The sequence below is a fragment of the Stegodyphus dumicola genome, chromosome 3 (assembly GCF_044657685.1).
Source record: "Stegodyphus dumicola isolate Sdum_Otavi_A_Nest chromosome 3, ASM4465768v1".
NCBI classification, from domain to species: Eukaryota; Metazoa; Arthropoda; class Arachnida; order Araneae; family Eresidae; genus Stegodyphus; species Stegodyphus dumicola.
The window spans coordinates 211,079,699-211,091,795 of NC_140770.1; the positions used below are offsets into that span (position 1 = coordinate 211,079,699).

Here is a 12,097-nt window from a genome sequence, read left to right on the forward strand (position 1 = left end):
GTTTCAGAAGCTCTTATCCTCCCTTTGAAGAAGTTTAAAATATGAAGCTATATCAGATATTGTAGCTAGTTTAATCCAGATTTTTCAGGGGTGTAACTGTTTTGCTAGCGAGCGTCTCGCTCAAGACTGCTGTACGAGAGACTGTGATGACCTGCGAAATCTCTGGCTGGTTAAAAGCCTCAATCACTGGTGCTAAGTCTAAATCACAGTTTCTTTTCCTCCTAGCTAATTTATTGCTTGTAAGAATTGGTATTTATCGAAAAAGTGCTTTAGGTTTTTCCTGTTCGTCTGGATACTTAGGGAGACAACGAATGAATCCCTAGAGTGTAATAATATTATCACTTCTCGATCTCAGAAATATGAATTATAAGCAGATTGAATTTATTTTTTTAAATACCAGAACATAAACATAACATAGACATAAACTATTCTATTGTTTATCTATGCTATAAAACGCCAACTAATTAAAATGTTATTATCATTTAATAATAACACACAAAAACGGGTTATTGGGAATTTTTAGCACCCAGCTTCTTAATCAAAGGAACCTAAATGACTAAAGAGAAATCTATCAGCATACTTGAAATAATAATTTACGATATCTGGAGTTAAAATATATGGTCGAAAAAAGTGATTTTACCCGCCTCATCTATGATCTATCAAAACCATATAACCGAACTTAAAGAATTTGTAACCTAGAAATTGTTATTTTAAGCCATTTTGGGCTAAATAAGCGGCCGAAAAATATTAACTGTAATCTCATATTCAGGTATACTTTCCAAAATCTTAAAGGAAAATGAGATTTATATTTTTAATAATTTTTTATTGAATGGTTATGATCATCAGCTTTTGAAATTCCTTTTATTATTAGAAAATATACGAGGAGTACCTGTCTAGAGAGCAATTTAATTAACAAGGAAAACTATTGGATTTCCCAACAAAATCGCCACGAAACTTTCAGGGGTGATCGAGCACGTGAAAGAAACAAGGATTACAAAGTACGGCATTTTGCAATGCTTCGTAACCTAGAAAACAGGCATATGAAGTGGCCTGCAAGCACTCAGCATTTGCAGCCACAGATTTGGCAAATGTAATGCATAGACGCGTTTTTAAACGTCTTTGAGTTACACTCAGCATCACTGTACGAAGGTAGGACAATCCCCGTACGAAATAAGACGAAAACGACCACTACGTGGGCGTATTTCTTTTGCTTAAATAATGTAATGCATTGCACGGTTTGTTCGACCGCTAACAAATAGTGTTTGAGTGAGTAAATAAGTAGTTGTATTATTAGTCTATTAGCTAGTCAGTATGTTGAGAGTTCCCCTTTTTTACTGATTTTATAGTACGAAAATCGAGACGTAAAAATTATGCGACTAATTTAATTTTGAAGAATGTGCTGACACGATAAGAATATAACAAAGGTAAGAATGTTTGTGTTATTGTAAGAACATAACAAATAAAAAGTGTTCCTGGATAAACTACCGATAACTATTATAATATCACTTAGTTAAAAGAAGCCTACATTGAAACAATAATGCAAAGTAATATTAACATTACGCTATCTAGTTAGATATCTTCATTTCTTCTTTCAGGTACATTTAATCTGCCCAGCTCTTATTGATGTCCACTCCTACTGCGGCGGCTTCAAATCGTTTAATGTTGCTGGAACGGCTGTCCGTGTCATCTGTTACATCTTTTAAGTCGTCACCAATGTCATCGTCTTTGTCACCGCTCGGTATGTCTTCCCACGTGAAGTGATCTTCAGAATTTATCAAGAGCATTAGATATCCCCTTTTTTTCACACTCTTTACTATTATTAGTTCATCAATCAGAACTCAGGCACTCGAACTATATCAATTAGTAAGGCGAAAACGACCATTATGTGAACAAATCCCTTGTAAAATGTAGGAAAACTCGCTTTATGAAAAGATGAAATTACGGGATAATTAAACACTTCACCGTCCTACGAAATTCAAATAACTTTATCTTTCTTTTTTTCTAAAGATAAACTTTCGCACCTGAAATTAGCCTTAGAAATATCTCTTCCTTTTCATCAGCTCTCAAGATCTATTAGAAAACCGCCTTTTCGTCTCCCTACCCAGGGAAAAATTTAGAAAATCGCAAAAGGGGAAGTATATAAGGTATTTCTCCCACTTCCCTAGCGTGCCCTTGTGGTGTAACGGTAGCACGCTGGGCCGGTATTCCAGAGATCCGTGGTTCGATTCCCGGCGAAGGCGGTTGCATATTTTTCATCTTTTCTGCTTTCAATTAACCTAATGACTCTACAATGTGCCCCAGTTTACCCAGTTCTTTGGAAGCCCCAGTTTTGAATTTCGAATTCTTTTAATTATTTTTTCATATATCATAAAAGTTTAAGGAATTTTTTTGATTAACAAACTCAACGACTCGGAAGCGAGCAGTGGCAACACTTCGAAATAAAATATTTTTATCTCCAGTGAGCAACACTGTTGCCATTCGGAAAAGCATAAGATATTTATTTTGTTAGTTTTAATTAACAATCTAAGGTTTACGAAAGCAATTTATTGCCTTGACCGGAAATAAAATACTTTTAGCTTTTACGCGCCAGCGTGTTTCAGTTCAGCAAAACCTAAGATACTTTCAAATTTTATCTGGAAGGTTATTGAGCAATAAACTAAGCTATTTAAAAGCAATAAAAGCAGTTCTTAAGGCTAGTTTTTCTACTTTTTTAATGTGGTTGATTTAAATAAACATGTATTAAACTGAGATGTCTAATTAGAAATATCCAATATTTGTTCGAAATTACACTAGCTGCGCTCATTAAAATCATTATATACTTTACTTTTTCATGATAACTATTTTAGGCGGTTGGCCGCGTGTGCAGCTAGCTTTTAAAGAAATAATAATATAGTGAATATGAAAATATGTTTGGCAACCTCTAACAATATATCGGGAATTCTAAAGATATAGTGTTTTTAAATATTTTGTAATTCTGTTGTTGAATCGTATATGGCGCAAGTGCGAAGAAAATGATGCTTAATATTACAGCTAAAAAAGACAAGAAGAAATACGTTAGCAGGCTGGTAGACTGCAAACTCAGCGAGAGCCTAAAAAAAGTCCTATGGGGCTACCGTTAAAATATGAACCCTTTGAGATTTCTTTTATTTATATTTATATTTATGTATACCTATTTTTGTCGACAGTTTCTAGGGCAACACTTACTCAAAACTTACCATGGTCCCATCTCTACTTTATAACGCAAAACTTATTTTCGTAAAATTTGGTTAAAAGGTTAAAAAGTATTCTTGTTAAAGTGGTGAAAAATTGAAACTTATCTGTTACCGGCGACGGCACAAGAGCGCACATGAGGAGACAGTTGGAACACGTGCGATTGCATTCTCAATTACGGCAAGAAACACGCAACCTGGCGTGCAGTAAGCCATAACGCCAATCAGAAAACTTCCTAATCCTCCATTAAACGTTTCATCCCCTCCCTTTCTCGAAGAACAAACATTTACGGGCGAAATTTTCAGACCAGTCAGCACACGCGCGTGTTAGATACACACCGTGGGAGTTTCAAACGGAGAACCTTGAAATGAACTAAGCGAACAAAATAAATAGCCATTCAAATTAGGTCGTTACGTAACTCTCTCTGAGTTTCTCGCTGGAAACAAAGCGTCGAAAAAAGAAGCAATACATCAGTTGAGTAACACCGTTTCATAAGAAGCAAGGCCGATCCCATTCTGATGCGGTTCGAATGCGAGCGTTCGTATGCTAATGCGATTGATTCAACAACGAGTTTCTTTCTTTATTATATACCTCTTATTCTTTTTTCTATTTTTAATTTTTTGGCTCTCTTGCGTGGTTTCAGTTATCAGAACTGAAATGGAGTTCTTTGTAATAATTTGGTCAAGGTTATTATTTAGCTGCATTACTTACGTAATGATAAAATAGGAAAATGGGGTGGTTACGTTACGTTGTAAATGCAGATATAGTTACGAAAATAACGATTTGGTTGCTTAAAACGTAATTAGTTTCTAAATACGCAAACGCACAGGTAAAATAAATAAGCAAATAATAAATCTCTTACTTGCTTTATTAATTTTACTACTGGTTTCATTGAAAGAAATGCTCAGATCAAGTGAGGTTCGAATAATAGATTTGTTCAGCTAATTGATTTTCACACTATAAAATAATTGTTTCTAGTATACCCTTAAGGAATATCGTCGCGCGTTTTTAACTGAACGCAATTTTTTTAAGCAGATAGCATTTTACTTAGACGTAAACTATTTTACCAGTGAAATGGAAACACAAATATGCATTAACACTAAATACAGATAAATGATTTTACTAATTTTTATTAATTTTCACATTTTAGAGATAAAAATTACGGAACTTTTGCAAGGTCAATCGCAGGCTAAGTAATTCTGGCCATATCACCCTCCCAAAGAAAGGAAAGCGGGAAAGACTTCTTCTGAATAATAGTAGTATTACTGAAAGCAAACATTATCACATTTAAGAGATTTTTTAATTACTTACATGTTCAAGTAAAATCTCTCCAAAGCGACCTATCACAATTATAGACTACGACGTGTGTAATTAAAGTAACGAGACTATATAAAGCGTAGTGTTCGATCTGGCAACACTGTGTACTGCACCTTTGTGGTGGTGAAAAAGGTGACGGAACATTCGATGCACAGCCAGTATAAGTTTAAGCTGCTAAAGTCAGTAGGACCTTTTTTTTTAAAACTGTCTTTTTCTAGTGATTTCTGAAAATGAGTGATATCAGTTTCAAGTTAATGATGTGCTATCAGATTTGAGCACTTTTGCAAAGCTCCAATAAATGCTTAGAAAATGTTTTTTCAATGTTTTTTACAATGTAGAGAAAAAAGTTTTTCAAAGGTCCTGGGTTTTAGGTGGGCTAAGGCATTTTCAGAAGGAAAGAAATCCAATGCAGACGAACCTCATCAGAGAAGGCATTTACCAGCTGACGAAAATGTTGTTAGAATTCGGGACGTTGTGCGCTCTGATCGTCCCTCGACAATCAGAAGAGTTGAATCACATCATTATAAATTAGATTTTGAGAAATGCATTGGGAATAAGAAAAATCTGTGCGAAAATTGTTCCAAAAAATTTTCGCAGGAAACAAAAGAAGAATATAAAGGACAAGCGCCTTGATTATTTGTAGCGTACTGAAAATGATCCTCATTTTCTGGAACATGTTACTACTGATGACGAGTCTTGGGTATTCAAGTGTGATTCAAAAGCACCAGAGCCAGGAATGTAACACCTGAACTCGTTAAGACCATAAAAAGCAAGAATAAGCAAGTCGAACATAAAAATCATGCTGATTTACTTTTCCGATTGCAAAGAAGTAATCCACAATGAGTATGTGCCTCCAGGCAAAACGGTTGACGTTTTGCAGACAAGACGTTTTTGAAAGACTTCAAAAAAAAAAAAAAAAAAAAAAAAAAAAAAAAAAAAAAGAGTGATGCGTGTGTTGTCAAGATTCAAGACCAACTGAGAAGGAGATTTTGGCAAATAGAAACATCCCTGTGGGTCTTCAGCCCCTTTATTACCCCAACTTGAGTTCATATGCAAATGTTTTTTCTGTTCCCAAAATTGAAATCGTACCTGTCATTTCGGGACAGTAGAAAACATAGTAGAGTCTTCTTACGTGTTTTTAGGAACACAAACTGTAGACCCCACTGAAAGACGAAGTAGTGAATTCTCGCTATATCTTAAATAAACAGATGACTGCAGATGAAGGTTATAACAGCCTTTTATTTTAACTAAACGGATACATATAAAGTAGATTGTCTGTTTGTTTGTTCGCATTATTAATTTCGGATCAATTATGATCAATTATGGTATAATGGGAGAGAATACGTTTATTTTTCTATCAAAATTGTTTATGTGGGTTCCATTGAAAAATGTATGACATATTTTTTGCATCGTTATTACAGAAGGATTACAGCGTTATCTTTCTCTCTGTTGTTAGAGGCATTACTGTCAATCTAACTTGACTGGCATCGGGTACATCGGATGTTTCGCAAAATATGTATATATAATGGAGAATGTTTGTTTATTTGTTCTCGTTATTGATTTCTAATTAATTACGATAAACATTTTGCCACATTTAATCGACTTAAATTGAATATGAGTGAAATACTGGATGGAACTTAAGCTTTTATGACCATTTTATTAGAAAGACGAAAATTATTACCAACTGCGTGCCATGGGTGTTGAGGTGAAGATATAATGAGAGCGAATTAGCTTATTTTTCTAACGAAATTTTTTATGTGGGTTCCATATTGCATCAAACTGAAAAATGTATTGTTGCGTTTTTTTCTTTCTGACACCAGTTATTACGATATTTTCTTCCTTCACGTTCGTACGGGGTTCGTAAATTTAGAGTGAATAACAATGACACTTGATGAAGTATCGAAACACACTTTATTTAGCCAATATTAATCAGGACAGCTCCAATAAACATTTCACAGTCGCCGAAGATCTACTACAAACACGCTGGAACAATTAGCGACATTGTCAGGCAATACCGGTGGAGACAGCTTCCTGCAAAGCACCCGACTCTGCTTTCCGGAGTACAGCTCCAGACTCTGCTTGGTCGTTCTTGGAACTACACGTACTCTCGAGACTCTCCGCGCGTTGCACTCGACGATACTCAGAGCACAGCTCCCGGAGCTTAACACGCTCTCTCGACGATGCCCTAACCACGATACGCTAACAGACTTCTTTCGGTGAACTCTACGACCCACTCGGCACTCGCTGCCCGGCTGTCAACTCGATCTACTCCGCAGGGATTGACTCGACGAGACACGAACTCGATACTAACTCGCACTTTATGCGAGTGCGAGTTAAAACATCTTTCTCACTCGCTCTCTCGACGAGGCACACACACACACACACACTGACTATGGACCAGCAGGGTTTATATAGCTTTCGGCTTATGTTCGAGAACATTCTGGGCTAAACCGGTAAGAATTCGTTCCAGAAGGTTCTCCATCCGTCCATGGCATATAGCCAATTTTATCGCCAAATGGACGATTTCTCGCCAAATGTGGCAACACTGCCTTTCTTGTATTTTATGGCAACCCTAAAACTGCTTTGCGGGGAAGCCATCTTACCGCGCCTTGTACATTTCGTAACAGTATGACTATGAATCGTATTTTTTGCATCGTTATTAAAAAAGGATTACAGCGGTACCGTCCTCTCTGTTGTTAGATGCATTACTCTCAATCTAACTTAACTGACATCGGGTATTTCCGCTGATATAAACTAGAGTAAGTGGCTAACACCAACTAATCAAATACAGAGCTACTTTCAAACACGCGGCATAAATTCAGAACTAACTCTTCTACCGCGAACTCTTAAAATTTGCTACTTAAATACAATTTCCAAGTTCACTTCGATTTGCATATACATCATTTAAATTTAATTAAATGGCAGGAATTTAAAATCAAGAGGGAATGAAACGTTTTTTAAAATAAAAATAACTGGTTAGAACAAAATAAGGTCTTTACAACATTAAAATTACAGTAATTACAGTAACCGAAGGCTATTCCAGTATCCTAATCCAGCAGTGCTCTGAAGAGTAGAAAAAATTGTCTCTAACGCTGTGTGGCTTCCCAAGGTGTTTACTTTGAAGAAGATAATGTGAGACTGTAATTTTAATTCAATAGAAAACTATAAAGGAAAATCAGTTTCATTATTTTATTTACAAACCTCATATGTTGATTTACTGTAGAAGCGGCCATGTTAGAGAATATAATTCTCAGTGATGTAATTTTTATTTATGTTGTCCCAATATATAGAGCTTCATTATCATAAGTCTGAGAAAAATCTATTTCTTCTGAAAATGAGAAAAATTACTCTCTATTTAATTTAGTTTTAGTTCTATAATTCAACAAATATTTAGTTTTATAACCTTTAAACATCTTTCTAAATACCGTACTTCTGAGTAGATTCTAACGAGCATATTCTGAAGTGGAACTCGGCTGTCAAATCTAGCATTACTCTGCCCAGTCAACGATCTACTTTACATACCATGTCCTCCTTAGAAGGCCATTATTTTTGCAGTTGTTGGTTGTAGACATATGAGTCAAAATACGGCAAAATGTGGCACTCATATGAGTCAAATGCGTCAAATGAGTCAACAACATTTTGGAGCACATCAAGCTTCTAAAGACGTTTTCAAATCAGTAATTAAATGTTTAACTTGAATGAAATATTTTTCTTATGTGTCATACCTTAGGGCTAAAAAAAAACCGAAAAGTCTTAAAATTATTTTAAAGTATTTTAAATTATGCAGTTCTAAAAAAGTAATGATCCAAACAATATTAGGCCATACAAACATATTAAAACCGATAGTTTAAAAATACTTTTGTAATATATATAATCTCTTTTACTTCGTGCAACTTCATTGAATCTTCTAGTCATGTACATAAGATTTTGATAGAGAATTGATTCAATTTTTTTTGTCTAAACTCATTTCTGTTGGAAATTTTAAATGTATTAATTCTTTTTGAACATTGCCCTAAACTTGCTCAATAGGATGAAGGTCTGGACTTCAGTAGACAATCTGGTTGGATGTGGTGTGGTGTGTGGTGTATTTAATTATAGCAAAGCACACTAGGGCTATCTGCCTAAGGGGAGGGATGCCTTCGTGGAGGACTTTCTAAGGGAAACTGGCTCGTATGCACGTTACACATGGGGAAAACCACGAAAACGTCCATGCAGCCAGCCCGTTCGCGGGATTCGAACCTCGGACCGAAATACCAGTGTTCAGCGACTTTACCGCTCGGCCGCTGGTTGGATGTGGACACTTGTACAAAGTCTACCGTTTGTAGTAGCAGCATTATACTTCGGATCATTGCTTTGATAAAATATGTAACGAGAGAATATACCCATTCAAGCTCTATTTTAAACTATTTAACTAATAAATTCATCCATTTGCTATCAATAAAACCTTATATTTTCAGCGCCGCAAGTACTTTAGATCACCAGATCATCTGACTACTTCCATCATGTTTTACTGGTGGAGTAAGATTCTTCATTTCAATCTCAGTTGTAATGCACTATTTGTTAAGAACCATTTATTATGATTTTCATCTTTGCTATGACTTTTCCTTCCATATTCGTCGACAGAAAGAAAATTAGCTTTAAGTGCATATAAGTTGAGGGCTTTGAATCTTACAGGCAGAGAGCTTCTGGCTCTTGTGTATTGCTGTTAGAATTTTGACAACTCTATCTAAAAGTAACTACTTCGGCTTTGCATTTTCTCGCAGCCGATAGTTTAAACTTGCGCTCCAGTAAAATGTTGAGCCAGCTTATAAATTAGCCATTTGATTAAGTGGTCTTAGACATTATTTCAGTGTTTAATTTATTTGAGTGTTTGCTGTTGTTTAATTTACATAGTAATGATTCTTGTCTGTAGCACAAGTAGTTCCTTTTATGTTACAAGTTCGAAACTGAATAAAAAGATTGTTTAAAACTTTCACAAATCTTTGTCGTATTTTATCAGGCATAGCGATAAGTCGCTAGTCTATCTGGTACGGTAATAGGACTTACGCCGGAAAATGTGAGAAAGAAAAAGAAAGGTCAGTTATCGAGGAAGCTTCAAAAAGCAAAGAGAGATAACGGGGGAGAGCAAGAAAAAACGAAGAGGACAAGGAATTTATTTGAGGGTCAAACAAAACTTCAAATATCCCTGAAATGTCGCCACTCGAATGCTAAATAATGACAATGCAAAGCAGAACGAAAACAAAGTAGCGATAAAAAAGGTCTGCAGCAATGAGAACATGACGAGTAAGCCAAAGCGAAATCTTCGCTTCAAGCAGACTCAGGGAACTACTTCAAAGATTCAAAGGACTTTCTTCAAAGACGAATGACAGAATTCCACAGAAGCAATTGATAAGTAAAAATTTAATGTCTTTAAATATTAAATTTATTTTGTGTCTTAGTAAAATGTTGCTCGTATATGCTGTGTTTTTGCTTCAAACGAGGCAAATCACGCAGGAATTTGGTCAGTAGGTAGTTGTTGAAAAATTGCACAATTATGCGAACCCTTTTGTCCATTACACTTCTGAAGAGCAGGGTTGAGAAAATTGGAAATAGTTAAAGTCAGACAAGTTTACAATGAGAAACAGATGTATTGATACAAGGCAGCTACAAAAACCTGTTAGATAATTAACCGTTTGTTTTTCGCACATACGCTGATCAGCAACCGTTTGTTTCTCGTACATACGCAGATTAATAACCATTTACGTCTCGCCAGTGCTCGCCAAACTCGCCAAATCCACATTCTCTCCAAGGACGCTGCAGAAGAAAAGTACCATTTTTTTTATTTGCATATGATTTACCTACCAGCAACTTGCATACTGAAATATCCAAAAACTAAAATGTGATTTTTTTTAAACTCTGAATTATTACATATATTTCATCATCCTTGTGTAATCGAAAAGTAGGATTCGCTTACTGTTTTATATTTTACTGCGCTTAAAATTGATATATACACTCTTGTAGAGTCATTAGGTTATTTAGATGCTGGAGACGTGAAAAATGAGGAATGCCCTCGCCGGGACTCGAACCTGGACCTCACGAATACGTGCCAAGTGTGCTACCGCTACACCACGAAGACATGCAGAAAGGAGGCGATTGGGAATTAGCAGACCCAATCGCCAAATCCTGGTGGTGAAGAATCATCATTCACCACCTTTTTAGTTCGGGCGCCACTGTAGTGTCATTACATTATTTTGAAGCTGGAGACACGAAAAAAACCGTAATGCCCTCGCCGGGACTCGAAACTAGACCTCTCGAATACACGCCGAGGGTGCTATCGTTACGCCACGAAGGCATGCAGAAAGGAGGGAGAAAATACTTTATACACTGATTGAATCAAGCAGATTTCACTCTATCAAGCTACACGTAAATAATGATTATAAAGCGTAATACCCAAAAACTAAACCACCAAGTGAAGCGAAAATGACTGGGAGATTTTGAAGAGTTTTTGTCACCTAATTCGTATCTTATTTCTATTCGTTTCTAGGAAACGTCGTGCATACTCGAGCCTTTTGGTTTCTAAATGGATTCAGGTGAAGTTTCTGGAACTTAAGCTAAGATATCAAACGGTTTATGCTGAGTTTTTCGCAAACATGGAGACTTTTCTTCAATCCCGTTTGAAAATAGATTTTGTTATCTTTCACCACATCAACTGAATACTGATGCGATTAAATATAATAAACTGGCGAATTTAAATTTGAATTTTTCAAAATTCTGAAAAACAGACTTTTATATACCGAAAACGAAGGCACTTATTGGATTAAAATAATTTCAGCAAAATATTTTGGATGACCGATTATTTGGTTAACTGGAGCTCGCTGTGAAACTTTCTGGTACTTCCTTCTTTCACCGCAATTAAAACGCATCAAGTTCTTAAATAACTAACTAATTAATTCCTGGAGTATATTTAACACTATCATGATATCTGTAAGGAGTTACACTCAATTGACTTTCGGCAGTATTTTCTTATATCTTTGAAATGCAGTTGAAGTAGAATGCTGAAAATTTATAAACTTAAAACGAATAAACATGAATATTTTTATACCTGTGAATGAAACTAATATAATACGTTAATAATTTATATTGAAAACTTTGTCAATAAAATTACTTTACTTTTAATTTAACTAGCTAATTTATTCTTAATTTATGCATGTGGCTTTAAATTTAGAGCATACACTCTGCACAAGAAGAAGTGAGACAGTTCTACATCTCTTGGGTCAACTGAAGAAATTTAAATTGCGTTTTTCATATCTTGGAAGAAAAACGTAGATTTATGTATAGTTAGTATATTTTAGTATAAATATTTTGCTATAACATCGGACTTTTCTGAAATGTCATACCTAGTTTTGCATTTACTCCCACAAAAGCATCCCAGGTATGTTCTACAGTGTTTATGTCTGGAGACCTGATTGGCCATTACACTATTATCCTTGTCCTATTTGTTTCAGAAAAATCATCCACAAGACTAGCCGTACATGGATGAGGGCTGTTGTTCAAATTATGAACAAAGGGCCAACTGCACTCCTGAAAAAGC

At 35.5% G+C, this 12,097-nt stretch overlaps 1 long non-coding RNA gene across 1 annotated transcript in view; it reads left to right on the top strand.

The window, feature by feature from the left end:
* Positions 1-1,594: 1,594 nt before the first annotated feature.
* The window catches only part of LOC118184858 (uncharacterized), a 50,244-nt gene continuing 39,741 nt past the window's right edge, over positions 1,595-12,097 (top strand). The window contains exon 1 of the long non-coding RNA XR_004757494.2: positions 1,595-1,738. This is a non-coding gene — a long non-coding RNA (uncharacterized LOC118184858). The remainder of the gene's footprint in view (positions 1,739-12,097) is intronic.